Raw genomic sequence first — 19,545 nt, forward strand, 5'->3', positions numbered from 1 at the left:
CTGAAGACCAATAATGCTGTAGTACAAGATGTTCTTTCAAGTTTAGAAGAGATTTTATGGGCCAGAACCTCAGCTACCATAAATTGGCTTCTGTGCAGCTTCTAACGATTTTTACCAGCTGAGGATCCACCCTGTGTTCCTATAATAACCCACTAGCATCTGAAAAAAGATTCATGTGATGGTTATGCTAATACATCTGAGGTTATAGAGCAAGAAAATTTTTATGTGGTTGAATTTTTAATGCAGTTTTTAAATCCAAAATTTATTCTGCCTGTTTTATCTTTCCTGGGATTTTTAAATATCAAATAACTCTGAAAAGACAGCTTTAGGTGGAGTTTTGTGTGTGGATTCATGGCCTATGTCAAACATACAGCAACTGCATGAGTATGAAACTTCCTTTACAGCAATAGCTATTGAGCCATCAGACATTTCAGTATTAAATTCACAACTAAATAAATGAAAACCAAACTTTGTTTTGTGATAGAAAGAAAACCACTCAATTGCTTGAGCAGAGTGTTGTGAAATATGAATTTCCCCTGCAAGATGCATTTCATAGTCTGTAGCCCCTGATAAAGTCGTCTTCTTCCATGACTCATCACCCAGAATATTATCTGACTTTCCTTGGATGCACATTTGGGAATAGGCATTGCATTCTTTCAATTTCAAGTTTTGGTGCAAGTTTAGCACATTTTGTATATTTGTGCCTTTTAATAATTTTTGAAATATGCTACACTGAGTAATTCATATCATAAACAGCTGCAAACAAAGACAAGAACCCAAATAAAACTGCCAAACATAAATACAGTTATACAATAATGGGTCATCTGCTCCTACTTCCAACTTTAAAAAAAGGCATTTTTTAGTTTGTTTACTTCAGCTGAGTGCTTTTTGTGACAATGCATTACTTGTTTTTTTGCCTCAGAGGAATGCTGTTTCTTGGCTTGTGTGTTTGTCTTTCTCAAGGGGACACTGTGCTCGCTTGGGGTTGTCTCTGAAAGCCTGACAAATCAGAAAAGCACAGATTAGAGGAACCAAAAAAAAAAAGGGGGAGAACAAATCCCAGCCCATCTGGACTGCCCATGCTTTTCCACTGTGTGTGGAGTATCGTGTGCTTGCTGTTGCCCCTGCCCAGAGTAGGTTGCCCTGCTCCCTGTCTTTCCTTGCAGTCAGTTCTGTCCTTCAGCACACATGGATAAACTCCTGCATGGTTTTACACTACTGGAAAGGGTAGTGCAGCTGCAGACTTTTTATCCACCTGCATTCTGGCTTGTTTTGAACTTTCACTGTTGTCAGTGCCCTGTTTCAGAGCTGACTGTACAGCCTGTAAAATTTTGCATTGAATTTATCGTTGCTGCAGCAGCTTTTTCAGAGAGCTCTGACATGCAGAAAAGCTTCCACGAATCAGCACTGTGGTGTCAACAGATGTAACTGTGAAGAACAGATGTGCTTTTGCAAAGCCCAACCTGCCTGCTGAGGACATTTCCCTTCACTGAACTGTGGAAGAAGCAGATGAACACCTGCAGTAAAGCTCATTGGAAGGCTGAGACCCAGCCCAAGCTCCTTCCCCAGCGAGGACTAAACCTTGTGGTTTTACACAAAACCAACAGAAGAGCAATGGCTTTTGAAGCTGCCTTGCTTGTTCACCTTCCTCACATCAAACAGAAACGTATCTGAAACAGATGAATCCACAGTAAAACCAACAGCCACTGTGTTTAGGAGGGAGAATTTGTACCAACAAACAGAGAGCAGGCTTGCTTCAGTTTTTGATTGATGGCTCTTATGGACAAAGAAGGCAGCAAGGACAAGACAACCAGGGCTTCTTGTAGGTAACATACTTCAAGAAGATACACATGAAAGCACTTAAACAAAAGGCACAGAACCATGTCAAAGTAAAGGAACTTGAAAAACACTAAACATTCAAGTGCTGATTGATGATGACTCTTAGAACTTAATGTGCTCACAGGAGCAAATCCTGGATCTCTGTGAAGCTGCTGTCACTGAAATCGAGTCTTTGTGAAAAGGGAAGAACAAATAGACAAGAAAGCTGAAAGAGGAAGAATAGGACTAATACAGACAGAGTAGATGTGAGAGGAGCAGATTGTTTGAGATGGTTAATTATCGACCCCAGATGTTTTGTTTGTTCCAGGGCCTGACACAACTCTTGCTAGTCCTGTTAGAACTTGGATTGGGTAGACCCTTGGACCTGATGTATTGTGGCAGTTCCTGCATTTCTAAAAGATTAGATGAGATTAAAGGATAGAAAATTGGCTTACTTGAGGGATGAAGAAGTCTTAAATACTTTAAGCATCAGTTAGGATAAACATGCATTTAAAATCCTCCCCAAACTTTCCGAAAATCTGGTCTGAAAACCTGCCTGAAAATGTTCCAGATTGGTAAAAGAATTGTTGACTTTGAAATTAATGTAGCCCACTAGAAAGAATTTAAATGCTTTTTTCTCTTAGTTCTGGAACTGCAAATCTTTGATGTCTGGATAAACCATAGAATAATTGATTAAGTACATTGGTATTCCAAAGTCCATAGATGTTGAAATGATTCACAGCTACAAATCAGTCAGTATTAGGTTTGAGGTGACCATGACCATAAATCCAAACAATCTCTTGGTAGTGTCCTGTAAATACTGCTGTTCCACAACTGAAATGGGAAGAGCTATTAAGCCCTGGATTTTACACAGGTGTTTTCTGTTATAACAGGTTAATAAAATTTCAGTATTCAATGGGCCTTTAACACCCACCCTCCATCTGTGGTATTCATTTTTAGCATTGTGGAATAAGCAAAAAAAGCAGACATGTCATTAAAAAGAAACCCCATCAGGGTGTTTTCTCTAACTCCACTTTCTTTTTTTTTCCTGTGTTCCTTCATTTGTGTGTGGAAACATTTTATGGGTGGCAACATGGATCAGACAAAGCTAGTTCTCCATCTGGGAGTCACACTCACTGCAGACAAGTGCACTGCAAACAAGCCCTTGAGCATATGCTGCATCCCTAAGTGCTAATTGAGAAAGTCTGATTATGTCACTTGGGTAAGAATAATGTTCTCTGCCAAATGACCAGTTTTTGCTTGTGGCTTTTTGGTGGCTGTTCACCAAAGTTGTAGAGAAGTGCCTTTACCTTGCAGAGGAAGCTGAGCAAAGGGCAGAAGGCCAGCACTGCTGAGGGATGGGATGAGCAGTGACTGGGTGGGAGTAACAGCGTCAGTAACCAAGAAAGCTGCCACAGACACACTCAAATAAAATGATGGCAAAACTCCTCTCTCAGTAACTTGTTTGGGATATAAAGGAGGAGAAAGAACCAAGCACAGCAGTGTCTTTGACCATAACACACATTGCAAACACATACAAATGTACTGTGCAAACACACTCCTCAGGTTTCCTGCACATTTGTGCAGAGTTCAATGTCAGCCTTCTTTTCTTGATCACAAAAATACAGGTGTTGGACATATGGCAGCAAAGACCTGGGACTTGGGGATTACTTAGGTTTTTACTTTCATTCTGTTTTCTTCTATAATTCACTGTGAGTCTTCATCAGAAAAGTCTGTAATGATGTATGAGACAAAACAACAATATGCAGTACAATATTCAAGGGGTACAGTGTCCTGCAAAAGTGACTTGAGAGCTCATAGACCTACTCGAATATAAGAGAGAGATGTTAAAACTTGGCCTACATAGTTATTGAAAAGAACTTTAAAACCCTGTTCAAGAATCACAGGTACCAAGATAAGAAGTAGATTTTTGATGCTACAACTGCACATTTTTACAATGAGGGGAATCCCAGGATATCTTTATCAAGTGATAAATCCCAGGTGTCAGTTAGATCAAGTGCATCCTCAGCACAGGTGCTGCTAAGACTCAATTCTTTTTCTTTTTGCATCTTCATGAATTGATAATTCCCTCCCTTATCCTTTACTTCCTCCCTGCCACTGTTGAACTCTGGTTTAAACTCACCTGATCGTGGGGTTGTCAAGCAAACCACACGTCTCCCACGTACTTTACAATTGCTTACTATTAAAAGGAGGTCACTTAGAAAAACAATGTACCACGTACTGTACAGCATTGGTAATTTTTTGTAAAAAAGTACCCCCAAAGCAGGTGTATTAAATAGCAGTATTAATGTAATTTACAGTTTGGAAAGCCAAAAAACCCAGCTTTGTTTCTCAGGGTGTTTTTTCTGAGCAGTTTTGTTGTTGGTTAAGAAACACCGTTAAACATTCCACAATCAATGACTGTAAGCAGCAACATTGTATCTAGTGTTTAGGTCAGGAACCAGGTGTTTGGATCTGATTTGTCTCTGGAGCTCCAATTTCCTGTCATCACTTCCTGGGTAAGTCACTCCACTTTCTGCAGGTTCAGGTGTCCCATCAGCTAAAGGCAGTTTAATAGTGTTTATTTTTCTGGAGTGTGGTGAGGGTCTGTAAATGCCACTGTATTTTCTGAAGGTGTTATATAAGTCAAAGTGATAATTTTCTATTTGAATACTTCAATCTAACAGATGGGAGCGAAGCCTAAGTAAAAGGTTGAACTTTTTTTTTCTCCTTGCGTATTTCTGCTATTTTTATGTCTCAGAACTCAGTTTGAAATGAACATAAATGTTAGCACATTTTCACGCACAGGGTTGTGTTCCCACATCAAACCTTTAACTTCAGATGTGTTGGTTTTAGACCATGCAGGGCAGACTGTACGAGGAGGGAGAAAACCATCCCTTCCACGTGGTGTTTGGCTGCAGGTCAGCTTTGCTGCTCTGCAGAGGGGCTCTGCTTCCCCCACCTCTGCCCACCCTGCTGGCATCCTGCGCGTGTGTCCTGCCTCATGAAAATAACACAAGTTGGTGACTGCCTTTTGCTGTCTCCTGGGCTGCTCAGCTTTCTGGGGTTTTAGTGACTGTAGGGTGTTGGCAGCCCTGGGTGGGCTGTGCCACGGCTCCGTTGGCAGTGGCACCCATGGGCAGGGCTGTGTCCCCACCACCTGCTGCAGGAGGGAACGTTGGGCCTTTTGCTCTCACAGCCGATGTCAAAACCAGATTTTTTTGCACAAGCGCTCGCTGCTCCACCTCTGATTCCAGCATTTGCTTGAGTTCATTGCTCTGCCCTGCCTTGGTTTGCAGTTTCAATCAATGCTTTTTTTCCTAGGGCTTCTGACTCAGGAACATGATACTTATCTTTTCCAAAACCTTAACATGTGATGTGTTATTTGTTCAATAACTTGCAGGACAAAGCAGCAGTGTCAGTCTTGTGAATTTTCAGGATGGCTAATAGGTTTGTGGTGACTGGGGAATAGGAAAGCAGTCTAAAAAAATGCAGTTATTATGGAGAAGAGCAGCACCACTGCAAAGGCCTCATCTATGGGTGCAAACCTTTCTAAGCCCATCATTTCTGTGGCACAATGGACCTGCTCCTCTCTATCTGTGAGTGTCCCTTCACTGTGATGTGACATGAAACCCATGAAATCCAGGGCCTTCCCACCACCCTTGGGAAGAGCCCCAGAACAGGCAGCTGACCCTGCCCCTGGAGATTCAATAGCTGTGTCCTGCTATGAACATCTTGCTTTTTGGTGTTCCAATGTTCCAATTATAACTTCAAAATTATTATTTGTTCTTAAATTCCATATTTCATTTGGCATCTTGTACTGGAATTTCCTGCAGAGGAAGAATTCAGACTGTTGGATAGAAACCTTTCTTGTCATATTCCCTCACAGATGGCTCAATCTGCCCTGCAGTTTGTGCCTCACAGACACTTAATCTGGCAGTGCAGGAACACACATTTAAAAATGCAGGTTCTGGGAGCAGCCTCAGCTCTGTTCTGTACCCTGACATTGAAGAATTCAATCCCTGCCCTCCTTAAAAACGCCAAGAGTAGTGTTTTTCACCCATAAAGTATATTGTGGGAAATAACTCCCTAGAAACTAGATACACCCAGGAATATTTGTGTTGCTGCAATAGTCTAACAGTGTTTTCAAACTTACACCACTGGCTTGGGACAATTTCCTAAAGGTGACTGAGAAAAGCAAGACCATTCATCATAGAACTGAATTTATTCATCTCTTCCAGAGAAAAAAGAGGACTAAGTCAAAAGGCTGAAAAACGTTTCACCAAACAAAACATTTTCAAAACTTTGCAAAAAATTGGATAAATGCTTTATGCTATATATTTGTTAGGTCACATTGTTCACTCCGCCTGTTTAAACCATTTTGTCCAATATACTGTTTCTAAAATCTTACTGAATTACATGTAAATGTTTCTTGCAATGGGTTCTGAGAAGTCTTATAATGAAAAATAGTATAAGAATGCTAAATATGTTGTGGGTTCGTTTGTGTTCCTGGCAAATTACAGAAATGCATAATTTATTATAAATGCAGTAATTTCACTTTAATACAGAAGGTCTAATAAAGATGCACCTTTGCTCAGGGCCTTTAATCTTAGGTCAGACGAATATTTGGAAAACAATTTGTAACTCAAAATTTGGGATTTTTTTTCTTTATAGAACTATAGCACCATTTTAATCTTCTTAATTATTTTAGAAAAACTTACTGTGTTTCTGACAATGACATTCTCTACTGAAAGAAATGTGTCTTCCAGTCTGTTTGTTCCAGATTAGTGAAATTATCATGTGAAATTCTTCAAAAGTTATTACACTTTAAATACATCAGGTTTTTTAAATGTAAAAGGGGTAAAACTGAGTTCCATTTGCTCTGCAATTACAGCCTCCAAATGGCATAAAACAAATTCCTCAAAACATTACCCCCGTCTATCCATTCTGTCTAGTATTTGTCAGGAGATAAATAAACACAAAAAATTCAAGTAAGTCATTTACTCATACTTTAAGGCTGAGTGGAACATTTAGTGTCACATTTTCCACTTCTTTTTGCTGCAGAAATAAGAAATTCAAATCAAGAAGTGAGAATGTGATTATATTTTTATAGGTCATATATAATGTAAATTTTGAAATGGGTGCAGGAGGTTTCCATAATTCTACTTAGTAAAAAAAAAAAAAAAAAAAAAAAAAAGCCTGCATAAAAGCTTTTAAACCTGTCCTTAGGGATCCCAGTCAGGTGGTGATAACTTTTGTTCTAAATTAATCTTAGAAAATTTCACAGTAGCAAAAATCGTGAACATTTAAAGAAATAATGCAACTTTAGGAACAGTTCTGAAATATTCCAACTAGCATAACCTAATGTCAAACTTTCATAGAAATTGCACATTCCTGATGTTAATTGTCTTTTAATTGCTCTCTTCTGAAAATAATCAGTTTCAAAATAAGTGGAAGTTCAGCAATAGGTAGTTTTTACAAGAATCACTCACTAAGAGGGGGTTTAAGGTCATGCATAAACATATATCACAGAATCACAGAATGGTGTGAGTTGGCAGGGCCCTTAAAGATCATCTCATTCCAACACCCTGCCATGGGCAGGGACACCTCCCACTAGCCCAGGTTGCTCCAAGCCTTGTCCAACCTGGCCTTGGACACTCACAGGGATGAGGCAGTCACAGCTTCTCTGGGCACCCTGTGCCAGGGCCTGCCCACCCTCATTTCTCCCTAATGTCTAATTTAATGTTCCCTCTTTCAGTTTAAAGGCATTGCCCCTTGTCTATCACTCCATGCCCTTGCCCATGCAAAGTCCCTCTCCAGCTTTCTTGTAGCCCTCTTTAGGCACTGAGAGGGGCCCCAAGGTCTCCCTGGAGCTGTTTCTTCTCCAGGCTGAGCAGCCCCAGCTCCCTCAGCCTCTTGCCACAGGAGAGATGCTCGAGCCCACTGAACCTGTTTGTGACCATCCTCTGGCCTCATCCCACCGGCTCTCCACCCTTGTGCTGGGGGTCCCAGAGCTGGCCACGGCACTGCAGGTCTCTCACAGGGTGGGGGAGACGGGCAGAATCCCCCCCCCCTCCCTGCTGGTCTCCCTTCTCATGATGCAGCCCAGGATACAAATGGCTTGCTGGGCTGCAAATGCACATTGCCACTGGCTCCTGCCCAGCCTCTCACCCAGCAATACCCCCAGTCCTTCTCCCCAGGGCTGCTCTCACCCCATTCTCTGCCCAGCCTGCATTTGTGCTTGGGATTGCCCTGGCCCAGGTGCAGGACCTTGCACTTGGCCTTGTGGAACTTCATGAGGTTCACACAGCCTCACCTCTCACACCTCTCAGGGTCTCTCTGGATGACATCCCTTCCCTCCCAGTTTCATTTTTACATTTTCCAGTTTTATTTTTCCATTTAGACTTAGGCAGAGTTGGTCTAAGCCAGAGAACTGGTGTATTTTCCAGATTCTTTTTGTTTTAGGTATAGGTTCTTGGTACTGTTCTTCCCTTTTTCAAGGCTTTGTTTCCTGCATTGCAATACCTGTTCCCTTTGAGACGAATAAAATGCATAATGAAATTAAGTACTTACTGGGAATTACAGGATGTGTGTATCCTATTTTAGACTTCATAGCAAGGGGTATCCAGGCTGTATCACTAGCAAATCATTACAGCTGTAGTCCTTGGAGAGCCATTAGTACTGATATGAAGCATATCACATATAGCCAGTGTTCCTCAGGAATTATGACAGCCTAAGGAAGGCAGGGTTGGACATACTGTATTTTGCTTGTGTTATTTTTTGAGCCATGTATCCCTGTATTTTGCTGATAGGTTGTCAGGGACGCTGTTAGTCTGGATTACATGGTGATGATTTCATTTTATGCAACCAAACAAAAAAAAGCAGCAAAAGGAATTGCTTTTGGCAGAAGATGATCCCATTACTTGGAAGAAAAAATTACTCGATGTTAAATTAAGTGCTCATCAAAATGAATACAGTAGAATACAACAACAAATAATTTAGATAATTTAGCTTTGAAATAAGGATTCAGACAGTATTTTCTCTTTCATTTAGTGCATGCGATTTGCTAAATCAAAGCCATGGAAGCAAAGTTGTGCTGAGCACTGGTAATGAACTGCATGGCCCAGTTACTATAGATGTGAAAACAGCTGACTTTGTACACTGTTGGCAGGATCCTGATGTGGAAAATATCCAGGTGTACCATAATTTCTGGAAGGAAGTCCTTCCCTGCAAGGCTGCCTATTTTCACTGTGGCCTCTGCAACAGGAGTGGTGGTCTTGTGTTAAGGAAGCTGGTTTTGGATTTTGTCCGGGCAGATTGGGTGCACTGAGACCAGTGGGTACAGAGAAGGAACACCCCTGAAAACCTGACTCTTTTAAAATAGTTGACCCTGTAACCCAAGGAATGAACCCAGCATGTGTCTGGAGAATTGAGCTGGAATGGCACAGAGCCAGGCACAGCAGAGCTCTGGGATGGGCCCTGGGAGGCTGCTCATGGCATCAGGCCTGCAGAGCTCTGGGCACCTCCTTCCCAAGCTGCAGCCAAATGCCATGATGATCGTTTTCTGCAACAGACTGGTTTATGAGGAGAAAAACTTTCAGTCCCAGAAGAAAGTGAATAAGATTCCTTAAAAATGTGGGCTGCCAAATGCAGAACTACAATATATACAAAGCCATAAATCTAGTAAAAGCTGCAGTGGTTAGTATGGTGCCTTCTGGGAAATAGGTTTTGTTTTTCCATTTCCTTCAAGATTTGTTGTACTGTTTTGAGTGACAGAAGCTCAGATCTGTAGCAAATGGAACATTTCAGAAGTCAGTATGTGCTTTTCCCTGGACAGGCACTCTGGTCACTTAAAGGAATACTGATCCTCTGCCTTTGGAGATGACAAATCCGATGCCCTTTAAAAATACTTCCAAATAATATATTTATTGCAGATCTACTGGGGAATTTTTATGGTGTGCTTTCTAGATTACTATGGTATAACAATTTTAAGTAAAGGCAACATGAGTGTCACATCTTTTAACTTCAACTACTAACTTGAAACCAAAAAAGCACCCTTTGTCTACAGATGTTGGCCTTTGTTCAGTCAACCTTTGATGAAACAGAATGTGCCTTTTGTATGAATCAGGACCAGACTGAAACACATGGGGCAATTTGCTCTCTGCATTTGAAGTTAAGGTTTGACATAACAAAGGATATTACAAGAAACTGTGGTGAATTTTAAAAAATCAGTACTGGGCTGAAGTTTATTGCCAGTACTGTTCTTGCAGATCAAGGCTATGCTAATGTGCTCTAGGGTTACTTTAGTTTTTTGCAGCCTCCCATTCCCTGAGTGTGTGTTTTAAGCACTCATATCACTCACTTTTATAATAGAATAACTTGATAAAACCTTCTGCTTTGTGTTGGCCTCCTGAAGTAAAAACTCACAGATATGTTAAGTCTCCCACTGTTTGTTCCAGCTTCATTATGTTTGATGAAAAACATATCTTGGTCATATCTCATGACATGCAGTACTTCCTCAATAACCAGATTGCTCTAAGATGACTTTATTTACCTGGATAATGAAATTGTATCCAAGTTATTTCCTGGTCTTCTTTGGATGATACATATAGAAAATGGACAACATTAACAGCCCTTGCATAGCATGATGGAAAACCTTGAAAAGGACTTTTGTCTTTAAGGATGGATGAGTTACAGTCTTCCTGAAGGATGTACTGTGCAGCTTTTTATTCTCTGTGCAGGAAGAGGTGTGAGTATCTTCTAAATATAATTGTGGGTCAGAGTGTAAATGTTGGGCTCTGTGAACTCCCTGACTGAAACCAGACCTATCAATTATGTCAGTGGGAGGTTACTGCCGGGATCAAAAGTAGATTATAGGCCTGGCTAAGGCTGCCCTCACACAGCTGTGCTGGTACAGCAATCTTGGTGTGCTCCCCTAGCAAAGAACATGTCACTGATGTGACTGCACCATGTTCCAGATTGAAAGCCTGGGAGTGAAAGATGCTCCCTTGAAAAAAAAATGTTGTCCATATAATTGTCTTCCTGCACTACAGCTTTTGCTTATGCAAATAATCACGTGTGAGTTCTGTCCATGTTCATGTCTGGAGGATTTGCAGCTCTGATGGTGAACACAGAAGCCTGGCTTTCAGCAAATAAACCAAAAGGACTAAGCCAAACCCTTGCCCTGTGCCCTGCTGAAGGAGTTGAGCAACCATAGGATTCTCTGTGTGACATGGGACAGGGATAGAAACAATTATTGACCTGGGACAACCACAAATAATCCTAGGGCATCCAAATTCCAGTGAGCCATCCAGTTAAAATTACAAAGGACACTTTTCTTTCTAATCTTTGTTTTGGTGAGGAAGCAGAAAAAACAGATTCTAACAGAAAGCTAATTTGCTCTAAAACCATTGTATGGGAAAGTTCTTGATTTTCCTCATAAGACAAAACTATTACTTTTTTAAAATTAAGGCTTCTTAGTGTGCATTTTCACCTTACAAAGGCATGGGGTTTATAACTAAGGGATTGCAAGGCATGGAGTGTAGAAGGAGTGAGAGATGATGAATGCAGAATCTTTGTTACACAAAGAAGTAGAAAGTATTGATCAAAAAAGTGCTTTGAGGCAAACCAATTAGGGACCCATTGACAGCAAAATGACCTGCTCATCCATCTTTCAAATGAAATTTAAAACTTGGGTCCACATTATTTGTGCTCATTTTATACACTTGAACATTTTTGCTGAAGCCTGAATGCTGTTAATTTTGGGCTTCTGGCCGAACTCCAAACTGAATAATTATTCTGCTTACTCCCTTCCTAAATTACAGCAGCAGCTTCATTAGGAACAAATGCATTCCTACTTTGCTGACCTAAACTGCTCTTATATTGCTATGCACTATTAACTGTTGCTGCATTTCCAACCAAGGCTGGCTGCATTTGCATGGCAGACTAAATGGCCTCTGGACAAAGCATGTATATCTTTAGTTTGTTTAAAATGCATTGGGACAAAAGGTTCTGTTTGTATAATTGTTATCACAGGAATAATTTCAGGCCTAGAACATGCAGGTGTTGAAGTGTGTTCACTGAGCAGGGGAAACTGTTGGCATTCAGAGATGTAGGTGGATGAAAGGAAGGGACTCTTTGGGGACAGAGGCTGTTTGCTCATGGCTGGAAAGCTGTGGCTGCTGATTATTGTGGAAAAGGGACTTCCACTGAGAAGCATTGCAAAATCACAGAGCAAAATGGGGAGCAAAGAGAGAGGGGAGTCTTACTAAAACCAGAGACCTCAGGGCTTTCTGAATATCTGTTTCTGTAGAATGAGGCTTGCTAGTGAGATGCAGGTGGGTTTTTTTTTTTCCAGAAGTAAAGGAGATTATATTATTGAGAAGTCTGATAAAAGATTCCAGAAATTCTATGCATGGTTTCTTAAGGTTTTATATTGTGTTCTTGTGATGTTATAGCTTCTTTTAAAAGGGTCCATATCCTGCCTGAAAGGTGAGGCAAAGCCTGAAACAGTGTAAGATATGAGCAAGAGGCTTTTATATACTTTATATTCCTACTGTGCTGTTTCACTACAGCATAATCCTTGCTCTCACCACCTGAACTACTTGCCCAGAGTGTTTTTAAGCTTAGATGTTCAACCACAGAGCTGTCCCTAAAAATATCCAGAACAGTTTAAACACAAACAGCTAAGTGAAGAAGTTGTTGCAGTTGTGGGAGAGCCACATGGCAAGAAAGCCCTGCAATGCAAACAGTGGTTGGGGTGGCAGCAAGGAACAGAGTCTGACCCCAAGGTCTTGGCTTTCATTAACCTTTGTCTCTGTGTTGCAATCACGAGCTCTGCCTGATCCTTTCAGACAGCCTGAAAGGGGAATACACTGTAGAGCTGGGCAATTTTCTCTCTGTAGATGAGTTTAGCCAGTGCAAAGCAGAGCTGTGCTCCCGTTCTGAGTGTGAGCAGCTCCCCTCTCTGTCTCTGTTAGCAGCTTTGGAGTCGGGAAAAATCACAAATTTATTCCCGTACCAAAGCTATTACTAAAATATGGTTTTATTATCTAATAAATCAGAGCAGTACTTAGCAGAACAGAGAAGATACAACCCTCTCCAGAGGGCTGGTGAGCTCTTGAGCCAGAAATGTGTGCAGTGGCTCAGAGCCCAGGCTCCTGCCCAGCTCCCCACCGTGTCTGAGCAAGTGACTGACCATGCCTGTGCTGGGCATCCCCCCTGCTTTGTGCAGGACCCACGAGGGGGATGGGGTGCAGATGTTTGGCAGCAGGAACACTGTGGTGCTTTGAGCTCCCCAGCTCTTCTCTACCTCAGGGAATGCAGCTGACATCTCCAAACTGCAGCTAATGGTTTGAGCACTGACCTGTTGACTGTGGATATGTAAAACACAGCACAAACCCCTGGGGAAGTGCAGTATTTGGAAGATAACACAAATATACATGGATTTTAAAGTAGTGTATGCTTTGGAATAAAGGTGCTATATTTTTTGTGTTGTATTCAGGAGTTCATGACAAACTTGGATATGACTATTCAGTATCTGTTCTGTTGTTGTGTGACTGGTACTAGAATCTAAATCCCTACACTTACTCTTTCCTAACAGTGAAGCATTTATACCAGAAGTATTCAGTTCATTAGTTATCTAAAATTATTGTGGTCATGCTTCTATACATTACTAGGATCCATTCTCAGTGCTGTTAGGATGTATTAGTGCTCTTCCTGTTGTTCAGTGTTAAAATTAAAAGCATCAATTCCCTCCAAAATGTCAGTGTTTCTCATCAAGGAAAAGAATAAAATAAAAATCCTATCATGCACATCACCAGGACTGCTGACCATTGTGGATGGTCCCCTAATCCCTCCCAGAAAAAAAAAAAAGTGCATTTAGAGAAACTGAAGCATCTTTGAACAGTCTGTTGTGAGTAAAATGGATTCATTTTGCAACAGACTTTATTTGCTATGAATAATTTGATGAGCTTTATTTAATTGGCAGACACAACAATAACCACTCATATCACATTTCCCACAGGCTCCAAATAATGTCAGAGCCCTTTTGCACAGTTACATGGTTACTAGTTTTCATCTTTCAACATCTGTTTTAGTCAATCTCGCCAAGTATCCATTCACTGGTGTTATAATATGATGTTAAATGTTCAAAATTAAAAAAGAGCTTTAGTATGATGCCTGAACATCATTTAGTTCTCTCATTTTGGATTCTGGAGCTTTGTCTATCATTCACTGAACTTTAGGAGAAAACACAGAAATCTATCAATAAAAGAGAAAGAGAAACACAGCAAGTACCTCATTAGCAGTTCCAGGAGAATTCTGGATTCTGGTTTGGATTTCAGTAGAATATAGACATCTAGAGCACTTAGGAAAATCAGCGGTGTTTTAATCAAAACAGAAACAAGACACAGCTTTTTCCTGCCTTGAAATAATAGTTCAATTCACCAATATTGAATTATATTGGAAAACCTATTAAAAGCCAAATAAAATTTACATGTCAGCAATTCTCATCCTGATGTGGTAGATAATGGAGCCTCAACACTGCAATATTTGGGTCCCAGGATGAGCCAGCTCTTTTTAACTTGAAGGACCAGCACTGGATATTAAGAGTAACAGTAGATTTCTAAACTTCTCATACAAACCCATCAGTCTTTTCACTAATATTTGCTTTCATAAGCAACAAGAGATCTCATGCTAATTTTAAGCCTTCGTTCTAACCTCTCCGTACAAAAGCAGCTTAGTAAAAGACTTCAGCCTGAACAGAATTCAGACCACAATGTAATTCTCATTGTATACAAAAAACATGTGCTTACCCAGTTTGGCCTTACTTGATGATATGTTCCAGATTGGCATGAGCTATTTTATGAAATGAAAATTGACAAAAGATGCTAATGAAGATTCCTTCCTTAGAAACAGTGGATAGGTAATGTCACAAGCCAACAATTCTCAATTTTATATCCCCTTCCACAGAAGGCACAGCTCTGTCACATATTTGAATGGCTGTTTTTTCAAAATTGGCATGTCCTTCAAAATATTGCTAAATAAGATCATTGTGTCCCACATTCTTGTGCCAAAACATGCAAAATGCACTATATAAGTCACATATGCATTTAGACATCCAGGACAGGATCTCAGAATAGGTTTTTTTAACTGCAAATAACAAGCCTCTATTATGAGTTAAATGCTATTCTCCCTGTGAGACAACCATAACATTTATTTACCCAAACTCAGCATAATGGCCTCTCAAATTATAGCAAACCAGAGACAGAAGAGAAAGACAGAGGAGATTTAGGCCCAGATCCCAGGCATTTTTAAATCAAAGGCTGGTCTGTCATTCTCTAACAGAGACCAGTATTTTGCCTGTAATGACCAGTTCCTTTGATGTGGTTCTATGGCCAGGAATCGTGTGTGAGGGAGAGCAGAGTTCCTGTTATGACCAAGGAGGCACAAGCCTGTGTGTAAATAAAAATGTGCACAGTGGTTCCCTGCATGCTGGGTATCATACTAGAAAACAGGTCCTTGTAATCAAATATGAATTTTGAAGGAAATAGAAATCAAGATGAATCCTAACATGGGATTTAATTGAGCAGATACAAGGAAAAATACAAACCCACTGCTCATGGCAAAGGCTTATGTGACATCCAGCAGCAGGTAGTAGGCTTGTTATCCTGCCATTAGTTGTGACTGAAAATACTGTAAGTCTATTTTGCAGGATGTCATGGAGGAATATCCTAAAAGCCAGGATTTTTTGGAAGCCAGTAAACCTGTGTTTGAGACAGAAAGGTTCTGCCTCATTACTTTCCTTGCTTTCTTCAAGGATGCAGCATCTGTGGCTGGTGTGGGTGAGGCAAGGGCTGTAATGCAGTGCATGTGCAAACAGAAAAAGATGATACCAGGCTTTAGTGAGAATTGCTTAGCAGGAGAAAAAGCATGTCATGGATAAAAATCCACTTTTGAACAGAATGCTGAGTGTGATTATTAAACAATGGTATGTTTCCTTACAGATCTGAAGGGGAGCTCGTGTTTATCACGGCATCTACTGCAATAGCAATGCTCAAATAACCAATTACTTAGGAAACCAAAACTGAAGGTAAAGAAATTGCAGAATAATGCAACTATATCCAAGGAGACTTATCTATTTAAGATCCTAGAGGAGCTAAATTACCAGTCAAGTGCAATGCAGAGAGACTTAACAGTCTCAAGTTCACATAAGTATGTATTGCATGTGTTAAGAAAATATTCACAGTAAAACTGAGTTAGAGGATTTTAAGAATTCTGACTACTTTCATCTTGAAAAAAACACTTGAACAGCTGTCCCAGTGAGTTAGAGAACTGAACTCTGCACAGGGCTTGAGGGGAAAAGGGGCTTGCCTAAGAGTTTCTGAAGAATATATTTCCCAGCCTAGCAAAATCAGATGCAAATCATACCTGGCAAAAGGCAAGGACATGGGCCTTGTTTTCTTTCCCAGGGACATTTGCCTTCTGGGTTAGGTGAGGGAATCTATGGGTATTTAACCACAGTTTTGGAGATTCAGCTCCAGTACAGCACGTTCCCCTCACTGAACTGCAGGCTGCCATTCCACTTTGCATCTCTCCGACAGCTTCCCTCGTGTGAGGAGCCCAATCAACGTCTGTTTGCAGAGCAAAGTGCACTGAAATCTCGGTCTCTGAGACCCTTTAGAGGCACAACTCCTCCAAAGAGAATATTCACAGCAAGTGTGAAGGAAATGAAGGAGGGTGAAAAGACAGTGTTAACAAGAGGCTGAACAGAAGTGTTAAATTTTCATCTGTAGTTTGTGGCGTAATTGAAGACCAGTCCAATCAGTGGACACAGCTCTCCAGATTTCAAGAAGAGTCAGGTTTACAGTTTAATTTATATGCCTGGATTTTACTCCCCCCCTACACTGCCCTCGTGTGGTCTTAGTTCCAGCACAAAAACTCAACTAGAAGCACAAAAAAATGACATTTGGGGTTTTGCAATAGTGTGAGGCCAATTGTATCATAATCATCCTGATCTGGGTGCTTAATTCAGGGTGTTTTAATAAATCATACTGTTCTGGGATAAAATCTCACAGTACAGATTAGAACCTGTTGTTATTTGATTAGAACAGTGGTTCTTGATCTGCTTGTCAGCCCCTGTGCTCTAGGAGCAGGTGTTACTGTGATCTAAGGGCCAGTTTCTTACCATATTTTAGCCTCTGGGTTTACATCTCCAGGTTGCTGTTGTGTGGCTTATGTTGAATGAGTTGGTGGTTTCAGACCTGGCCACAGGAGATGGGTGGTCATGTAATGGAAATCAGTATCTCCAAGCAAATGGCATGTTATCACTATCAGATCTCTGACACAGGCAGGGGAGGGCTCTGGGGGTAGCAGAGCTGCACCACTTTCTCTCAGACATGACTCCAGAGTCAATGGTTAATGAAGGTAAAACTCCTCCTAACCAGAGAACCTGCTGAATGTGTTTCACTGATCTGTAGAACAGTTCTGTCTCTAAGGCACATGTCTTTTTCAGCTCTGAACTGCCCAGAAGCGTAAAGGAAATCCTGTGAGACTGGCAGGACACAACTGCTCATGCCAGCAGTGCCATCACAGGGCAGTTTTGTGTCCCCCTAAGCCCCAGCAGTGCCTGAGCAAGACCTGACTGAGCCCACTGTACCAGCTGGTTGTGGCTATGGGTAGGTAGGGTTCCAGGCTGTTTTCCTCTCAAAAACACAGGACTGCTTGGCTCTCACAGTCACCTCTTCTTCCTGCCTTGTGTTCCTTGCTGTGTTGCACCAAGTGCTGCTGAGGTCAGGACCCTGTTTTCCAGGGATCAAGGGCTCACAGTGCCTGCAGCACAGGCAAGTGTAACTCTAATAAAGTCAGTGGCAGTGCTGTGGCTCACACTGAGTTGTGGCCTAGAAATACTGCTACCCCAGTAAGTTGTTGGGCAGTGCTTTACTTTAACTGCTGCCCAAACTAATACTGAAATGCAGCACAGAAGGGCACTCAGCCAGAGCTCTGGGTTCTCTTCCTGGCTTGGCCACAGTCATGCTCCATCTGACTCGCTGTCTGCCACACAGGAATAGTAATATTATAAAGTGCTTAGATAGCTACAGTGCACTACGTAAGAATGAATCATTACTGTGGAGTTTGGGAGCCAAATTTTGACCTTTCCCTGCACTCATATGTCATTAAATTGCCATAAGCCTGTCTGAAGAAATAATTTAACCAGGAGGCTGTAGCTGAGCAAGGGCTGCAAAAACCACTCACAACACAGATCCAGTTGAAGGCTGTTGTCCCACCATCAAAACAGAACAGAAGAGAACAGATTTAGGCAACAACAAGTCTTAGCAACCATCTCACACAACCCCTTCTTGCAGAGACAACACGATGGAAGTTCATTTGTGGGTTAAGGAAAATCTTAAGAGAAGCAAGAGGTAAGAGAACCAACTGCTGTGAAACTCTGTATAATGGGGCTTGATGGCCACCTGACCCTGGCTGTCTCCTCAAATCCTGTCCTGCTCGTTGGTGACTGCCCCTTTCCTTCAGTTCAGGCACTCTTCTCTTTAGGCAAACACAATTAACAGCTATGTAGGTTTGGTCTAAGAGAGACAACAAAGAAAGCAGAAAGAACAATAAAAACTTCTCCATGAGAAACCACAGTGTGATCTTGGATAGGCTGTAGCAATTCTGAGGACAAAACAGCTAATGGCTCCACTAGCAGGCAGAACTCTTGCAGCTTTACAGGAGGGGAAAGGCATGGGGATTTTTTGGCAACCCACCCAGTGCTCTGACTTGCACATTTCAGAAAAGGCAAAAGGTGCCACTAGTACATATGAGAGCAAACCCCTTAGAAATCAGTAACAGAATGTGAAAAAGGCTTGTTTTCAGTTGTGAGCCATCCTTTATAGAATAAAATACTACCCAACATACCCTGATTGTCAGTATGGAGGTCCTGATTAATCACAGAGTAAACATTTTACCAGTCATAAAAATGAGGGTTCATTTGTTTGAAGATGATCTGAAAATGATTGGTTTGTGGAAAAAAGCTCCTTCCAAAGAGGATTCCAACATAGAAGGAATATGATTTGCAAATAGCCCTGATCTGTACGTTCCAATTGTAACAGAAAATAAAGCATCTGAAATACAAGGCTGTGAAAACAGAGATTTTACTGCTCTTTTTCTAAGTGTTCTCCCTAATTTTTTGTCAGTTTCATGTTCTCCCCATTGTTGGCCCCAGAGCTCCCTTTCCCATTAGTGTTCCTTATTGTTTCCTTCTATGCTAAATTACATGCAGATTGCCATGAGTGCTTCTGGCATCCTTGATCCCAGTGATTATCAATAAATAGGAAAGGGGAGGAGCAAGGTTTAACAATTGACTGGACAAAGAAACCCCTGAAGACAGCAGGATAACTTCCCTGCTCAGTGAAAGCTGCGTGGACAGACGTGGGAGATTCTGCAGCCAAACTGTGCAGTGAATTGTTGTAGAAGGTACATTTCATTCATCCATTGTGGGAATAATCCAGTGGCAGAAAGATGAAGAGTCTGACGTGCATTTTGGTGCTACCTAGAATTTATAGATGTTTGTGGGGGTTTTTTGCTTTATGTTATCATTTCTCAGGTGACATGTGTAAATGTGGATGTGCCTTTATTCCTTAGAGATGGCCATTATTCCTGCTCTCCTCCTCCCTCCCCCAAGCCACCATAATTGAAAATTATCAGTTCTGATGAAAGAACTCAGCT

The sequence above is a fragment of the Pithys albifrons genome, chromosome 13, assembly GCF_047495875.1.
Source record: "Pithys albifrons albifrons isolate INPA30051 chromosome 13, PitAlb_v1, whole genome shotgun sequence".
NCBI classification, from domain to species: Eukaryota; Metazoa; Chordata; class Aves; order Passeriformes; family Thamnophilidae; genus Pithys; species Pithys albifrons.